This window comes from Peromyscus californicus, unplaced genomic scaffold (genome assembly GCF_007827085.1).
Source record: "Peromyscus californicus insignis strain IS unplaced genomic scaffold, ASM782708v3 Scaffold_12__1_contigs__length_115047231, whole genome shotgun sequence".
Classification (NCBI taxonomy): Eukaryota; Metazoa; Chordata; class Mammalia; order Rodentia; family Cricetidae; genus Peromyscus; species Peromyscus californicus.
This window is the reverse complement of record NW_026294413.1, coordinates 84303040-84309403: the sequence shown is the minus strand read 5'-3', so window position 1 is coordinate 84309403 and position 6364 is coordinate 84303040.

Genomic DNA, 6364 nt, shown 5'->3' with positions numbered 1-6364 from the left:
CAATTTTGAATTTGTAACAATATACAAATTATCTTAAACAGGAATAGAAGAATAATTTTACTATTTTATCAGCTAGCTCGGTCAGTAGAGCATGAGACTATTAATCTCAGGGTTGTGGGTTCATGCCCCACGTTAGACACCACCTGTTATGTGAACCCATGGGAGTCTGTTAAAGGATCTCAGGAATTTATTGAGATATAGAATGGGGATAATGCACTCATGGATACAGAACAGAGGAAACACCACTGCTTATCCACCTGTTGCTGTCCTCTGTTTTGTCCCGGGGTTTTGGGAACCAACCATCCGGTCTCTCACCACGACTCTCCTTTAGCTCTTAAGGGGTCGTGTATGCAGACAGAGCCACACCCTAGGGCTTGTACCCCAAAGCCATTGGCTGAACAGAATGAATTCCCACAATGCTCTCCCCCAGTGATCTGCAGCCCTCTACCTTAGTTACCCCCTCTTATTCCCTGTTCCCTCATTGCTGAGGTCTGAGCAGGCTCAGGTGGGACTGGAGTGAAGGCAGCATGATGAGCCAGGAAGAGTGGACTGTTTGGAGCCCAGGAACCCTTCGGCTCTCAGTCTGGGCAGCAGAGGTGCTCCTCCAAGCCCAGCTGGAGCTGTGAGCTCCAACACACATGCTGTACTACCCATCACGCTTCCAAGGAGAGGAGGGGGAGTCAAAACTCAGCCTCATCTTGGAATCTAATAAATCTGCACTCCTCTAATGAGGCCTGGAAGCTAAGCAGCTAGTTCTGCCCACCTCTAATGGGGTCTGGAAGCTAAGCAGACAGTTTTCCACATCTTGCATTAAATGGGAGTTAGAAGGACTGTCTACTCCTGCTCCACTGTGTAGAGGGCTAAACTGAAGCGTGAGGAAGGAATGGAATCTGCCTGGGGTAGTGCTCTGGGGAAGCAATATACCAGCGACCACAACCCCACTGTCAGCATAAGCATGGAGCCCAGATGCCATGGTAGGAGACGGTTCTGGAACTTGAAGTCAGCTTGGCTTAGCAGTTTGACCAAGGAAGCAGCTCCCATTGATCTGAGTTTGATGTCTACTCTCAGGGGACCGTAGGCTCCTCCTACCAGAGACAGAATGTTCGGAGGGCTCTGAACAGTTTGTATACTCAGAATGGACCCTTGCCTTTTCTCCTCCAATCAGATCTTTGTGCAGGCTCTGAGGCTAGTGGAGAAAAACAGAATATAAGAATCAAGACAGGAGCCAGTGAGATGGCTCGGCGGGTAAAGAGCTTGCTGTGCAAGCCTGAGGACCAGTGCTCAGATTCCCAGCACCCAACTGTAAGCTGGAGACTATGGCTTATGCCTGTAACTCTGCTACTGGTGACGCAGGGACAGGAGGATCCTGGGATCTTCTTGATGGTTACCCAATTTAGCTACAACAGAGAGCCCCAGGTCCAGTAAGAGACCTTGTTTCAGAAAAAAAAAAATGTGAGAAGTCATGAAGGACATTCAGTATGAAGCTCTGATATCCACATAGGCATACACGCCTGTACACACATGTATACATATAAACACATACCTTTCCACACACACTCCAATAGTAAAAAGACTATAGGAAAGGAGCAGTTGTTAAAGTTGTCAATAGATGGTCATACTGGTTGTCTCTTCTGGTCCTTCTACCGAAGTCACAGACCCCAGAGAGAGCCTGGCTGTGATGGGGACATCTGCTACCTTCCCATGGTGGCCATTGTATCTTAGATGCTGTCTGATAGGCCTTCTTGTCAGGGGCCTGCCTATGTGAGACATGCTAAGCTTGAATCTCTTTGCCCCCTTGGCAGCTCTCCTAGCTTGAGAGGCCCTTGTGAGCCTTCTCCTGGCAAGGTGGGGGCAATCTCCCAGAACATGGTACCGGTGGAACTGGCAACCACGCTTTTGGCTGCAGGTGTGTAGGTCAGGTGACCCACATGCTCTGTTCTGGACTTTCTCACTTCAGGAACTCGAATTCTATTCTCATCAAATCAGGACGCTGAAACTGTCCTCATCAAATCACACCCACCTGGGGCCTCTTTAGACCCGCCCACTTGCTGGACCCGGTACCACTCTAAGACATTGCTAGTGCTCCAGAGGACAAGCGGAAACAAAAGAGACCTTGGCACAGACTGGCACAGTGTCACTTTCCCCTGCTGGCCAGACATCTCCAGTCTCAATTCAACTTCATCCCTCTAGAGCAAGTCCCACTCCAGGCTGCTCCAGTCTTTCTAAATCTCTACTCAGGCATCTTGTCTGTTGTCCAAAACAAGCTATGGAGCTGAGCTCCAAGTTAAGAAGCATGGAAACTATTCGGCTTCACATGGGCCATGGCAGGAACATGGAAGTGGAAAGGAATGATATTTTGGGGCCAGTCATTCCAACCCAACCTACAGGCACTCCCCTCCTCTCCCCTCCCTCCACACAGAAAAATGTTGGTGTCTAGCCTTGGATGATGTAACCTTTCCTGTCTCCAGATTCTTCCCAGTGAACCTGGTTCTGGGACCGGAGCCTGGCTCAACTTCCCCATCTGACTCCTTCAGCACACATGTACTCAGACTTTCCCTGCTCCTTGTCTCCTCTTCCTTCTTTATTGAGCAGAAGCATCTAGAAAAGGAGGGATGGTCTTGCATCAGCATCGTCACCAGAGCCTCCTGTTGCCAAGGACATTTCCACATGCCAGGCTCTGCCTCCCTGCTGCCTGGCAGAGTCGGCTGATCCTGATTCACTATCTAGCCCAGTGCCTGTCACTTTGAGTCCTGGATTCCGGCTGCAGTTTTCAGGCATCTGTAACCAAGACGTCAGCTGAAGCCGTTGGGCCCTGGCTATTTAGACAGGCATGGCTGCAACCTCCAGCTCTAAGATCTGAGAAGCCCACGGATCCCTGTACCTCCTACTCCTGGAAGAATCCTGCATACCTCTCTAGACCAAGTCTGTGCCCCAGGAGTTCACTGTCTGCTGGTGTGTTGTAAACGTCAGAACTATGTTGAGGCCATCAAGGGAAGAATAGGCCAGCGTTACAAAACCCATAACCTCACAGCTCTGTGTTCTCACCCCTCCCTTCCTCTCCTTCCTGGCCCCCTCCCACAAAGCCCACCCTGGAGCTCCTATTGGGTCCATCCACCTCCTGTTGAGCCAATGTGAATCTTAGCTTCGGTCTCAGGGGGAATTGGTGGAAAGGGTCCCCTCATCTCATTCCACGTCAATTACTTCTGTCCATGGCTTAGGTCCCAGGGCCATGTCTGCCCCCAGCCACCCAGCAAGCTTCTGGGCTCTGGTCCCAGTTAAGTGAAGGAAAGCACAAAGGATGACGAAAGGAAGGAATTAAAAAGATCCTCATCTCTTTAAAAATTATGCAGCTGACTCATTCCGTCTCCTGAAGTTTATGACATGGTCTCCATAACATGGGGAGTGTGGGAGGGTTGTAGCTGGCCGATACCCACCAACCTGGCTCCTGAAGCCCACCCACAGTTAGCTCCTATCCCTGGGTCCACAGAATTGGAGGGCAGCAGAGCTCAGACTCTGGGACCTCACGGAGCCCAGGTTTCCCTTCAGAAGCTGACCCTGCCTGACATGTCATGCATCCCGTCAGAACCCTGCTCCTTATGGGGTGGTTCCCACTGGGTGAAGATATTAGGGAAATTACAAGAAACAGGAAAAGAGGAGGCTTCCGAATCCTCGGAAACATGCTAGCCCAGGGGGAGATACTGGCTTCCTATTTGTTGAACCCAGGAAATGCCAGCTGATTTCAACACACCCCTCAGTAAGTCCCTAATTAGGAAGGCAAGACACTGTCACAGGAGCCACATGTCTCATCCCCGTGCCAAATGCCATGGGTTTCTGGATAGGCTGATGGCACATGATGGGCTCGCTTCCCTCCCTGGCACAGACAGACGAGGAGAACGGATGGATGCTGCTGCCCACTCCCCAGGCTGTGGACCTCAGAGCAGGCAGGGGGGCCTGGCAGCTGCAGCAGAAGAGCAGGAAGGTTCCAGCAGCTGGGCTGAGGTCAGGTACAGAGGCCTGGGCTCAGCAGAGACAGCCAAGTGGCGGGTCCAGCTGCTACTGCTGTGTGCTGGGCCCCATGCTTGAGGGCCAGCCAGTGTTCTGATGCTGCCTGGGCCAGGCTTGCCCTCCCCTCCCCTCTCACCACAGGGGAGAATCTCTCTCCGATTCCATCACCCCCCTCCTTTCTACCCTTTCTCCTTCTACCTCTCTTCTCCCTAGGCCCATCTGCTTCTTCTGCCTTACCTCCTCTCTCTCTCTCTCTCTCTCTCTCTCTCTCTCTCTCTCTCTCTCTCTCTCTCTCTCGTACTTTTTTCTTCCTCCCTCTGTCTGTCAGCCTCTCCCTACCACTGTCCGAGTCAAAGTTCAGGGGATAGGAGAGACTGAGGCAGAATTCCAAAGGAATCCCGAATACAATCAAGCAGGAACCTGCTGTGGTTTGTAACCCTACCCCCAGGTTTGTTTTAATCTCTAATTCACAGTGCAACGGCATTAAGGGGCAGGGCCTTTAGAGCAGTGGTTCTCAACCTTCCTAATGCTGTGACCCTTTAATACAGGTCCTCGTGTTGTGGTGACCCTCGACCACAAAATGATTTCATTGCTACTTCATAACTGTAATTTTGCTACTGTTATGAATTGTAAAGTAAACATCTGATATTCAGGATATCTAATATGTGACCCCTGTGAGAAGGTCATTCTACCCCAGGGGGTCATGATGACCCACAGGTTAAGAACCATTCCTTTAGACGGTGATGTGGTTCTCAGAGCAGATCCTTCATGAAGGGATTATTTCCTTTATAAAAGAGGTGGCAGTTGCCTGCCCCCTTCACCAGAGGGAACATGTAGAAGGCACCGTCTAGGATACTGGAAGTGGGCCTTCAGCAAACATGGAGCCCACCAAAGCAGCTGGGCTCTGTCTGCTCCATGCCCCTGGGTAAGGAAAGCTCCATAGTATGAGGTTCTCATTGGTACCCCAACAATCTCCTCTTAGGGCCTTTCCTTTCTTTGATGGAGATCCAGTGCATAGACACAGATAGATTTTGTGATCTGTTGCAGGGGCAGCCCAAGCAGAGGGCCAGGACAGTGTGTACAGCAAATGGTACTCACCGGAGAGCAAAGTCAGAGCTGAGCCAGGGATGACTGTTGGTCAACTTTCTATCGCTGTAACAAATTACCCTAGACAATCAATTTAGCAAAGGAAAGGTTTTATTCCAGCTCATGTTTTCGAGGCAAGAGTGTGTGGCAGAGGAAGCTCTTTACCTCATGGTGGCTAGGAAAGAAATTGGGGGTGTATGGGGGTGCTGGTTCATATCCTCAGTGACATAAGTTTTTCCCGTAAGATCCCACACTTTCAAAGTTTTACCATTTCACAATAGTACCACGGGGTAAGAACTAAGCCTTCTCCACACAGGTCTTTGGAGGACAATTTACATCCAGCCTGTCATTGTTTGAATATGGACACTTTCGCCTGAAGGCTTAAGTGTGAAGGGACTGTTGACATCTGGTGGACTTTGGACGGCTCCTTCTCCCTCAGTAGATGTATTCAAAGCTCAATGGACTCCCAGGAAGGAGGGCCTGGCTAGAGGAATCAGGTCACTGGAGGCACACCCTGAAGGGCCTGTCTTGTCCCCAAGTCCTTCTCTGTCAGCTTCCTACCTGCCATGAGGTGAGTAGCTTTTCTGCCACAACCTTCCACCAGGGTGTACTCCCTGTATGCAAGTCCAGGAAAAATGGCCATGTGACCTTTGATACAGGGAGCAAAAATCTTTCCTCTTTTAAGCTGATTTGCTAAAGCATTTTGCCATTGCCAGCACCATTGGCATAGATATTTCTGGACCAAGAGAAGCTTTGTCTGAGAAACAGTTGGTGTTTGCTCCAGCCTACATGTAAGGGGAGGAAGTGGACACAGCGGTAGACAAGATTGGGAATGGGCAGGTCCATCCCCTGCTGGAAGATTTTCTAAAAGAGAAGTCATAGGGAATGCAGGATGAGGTGCATTTGTCTCTCTACACCCCGGGGAGAGTGACCCTCTCCTTGGCTCTCACTGTCATAGTAGAAGAGAACTTTGAACAGAGGCTGTGCAGGCATTCTGCCAGCATAAGAGGAGAGGACATCAACTCAGTTCTCCCGGAGACTCCTTAAGGGGAAGGGTACAAGCCAACTTCCTTCACGAGGGAGGTTGGTGTGACCCACACAGTGGCCTCAGTTTCTACCTGCAGAACACAGCTTTATTGGAACATGACTTTGCCCATAATTAGGAGAGGGGACGGCGGCTCTCAGGATGGGTTTGGGATGCCCATGAAGATGAGGTGAACGTGACACCTTTGGGGTAGGTGGTCTCCCTCGGGGGCCTCCTGTGAGCCTGTCC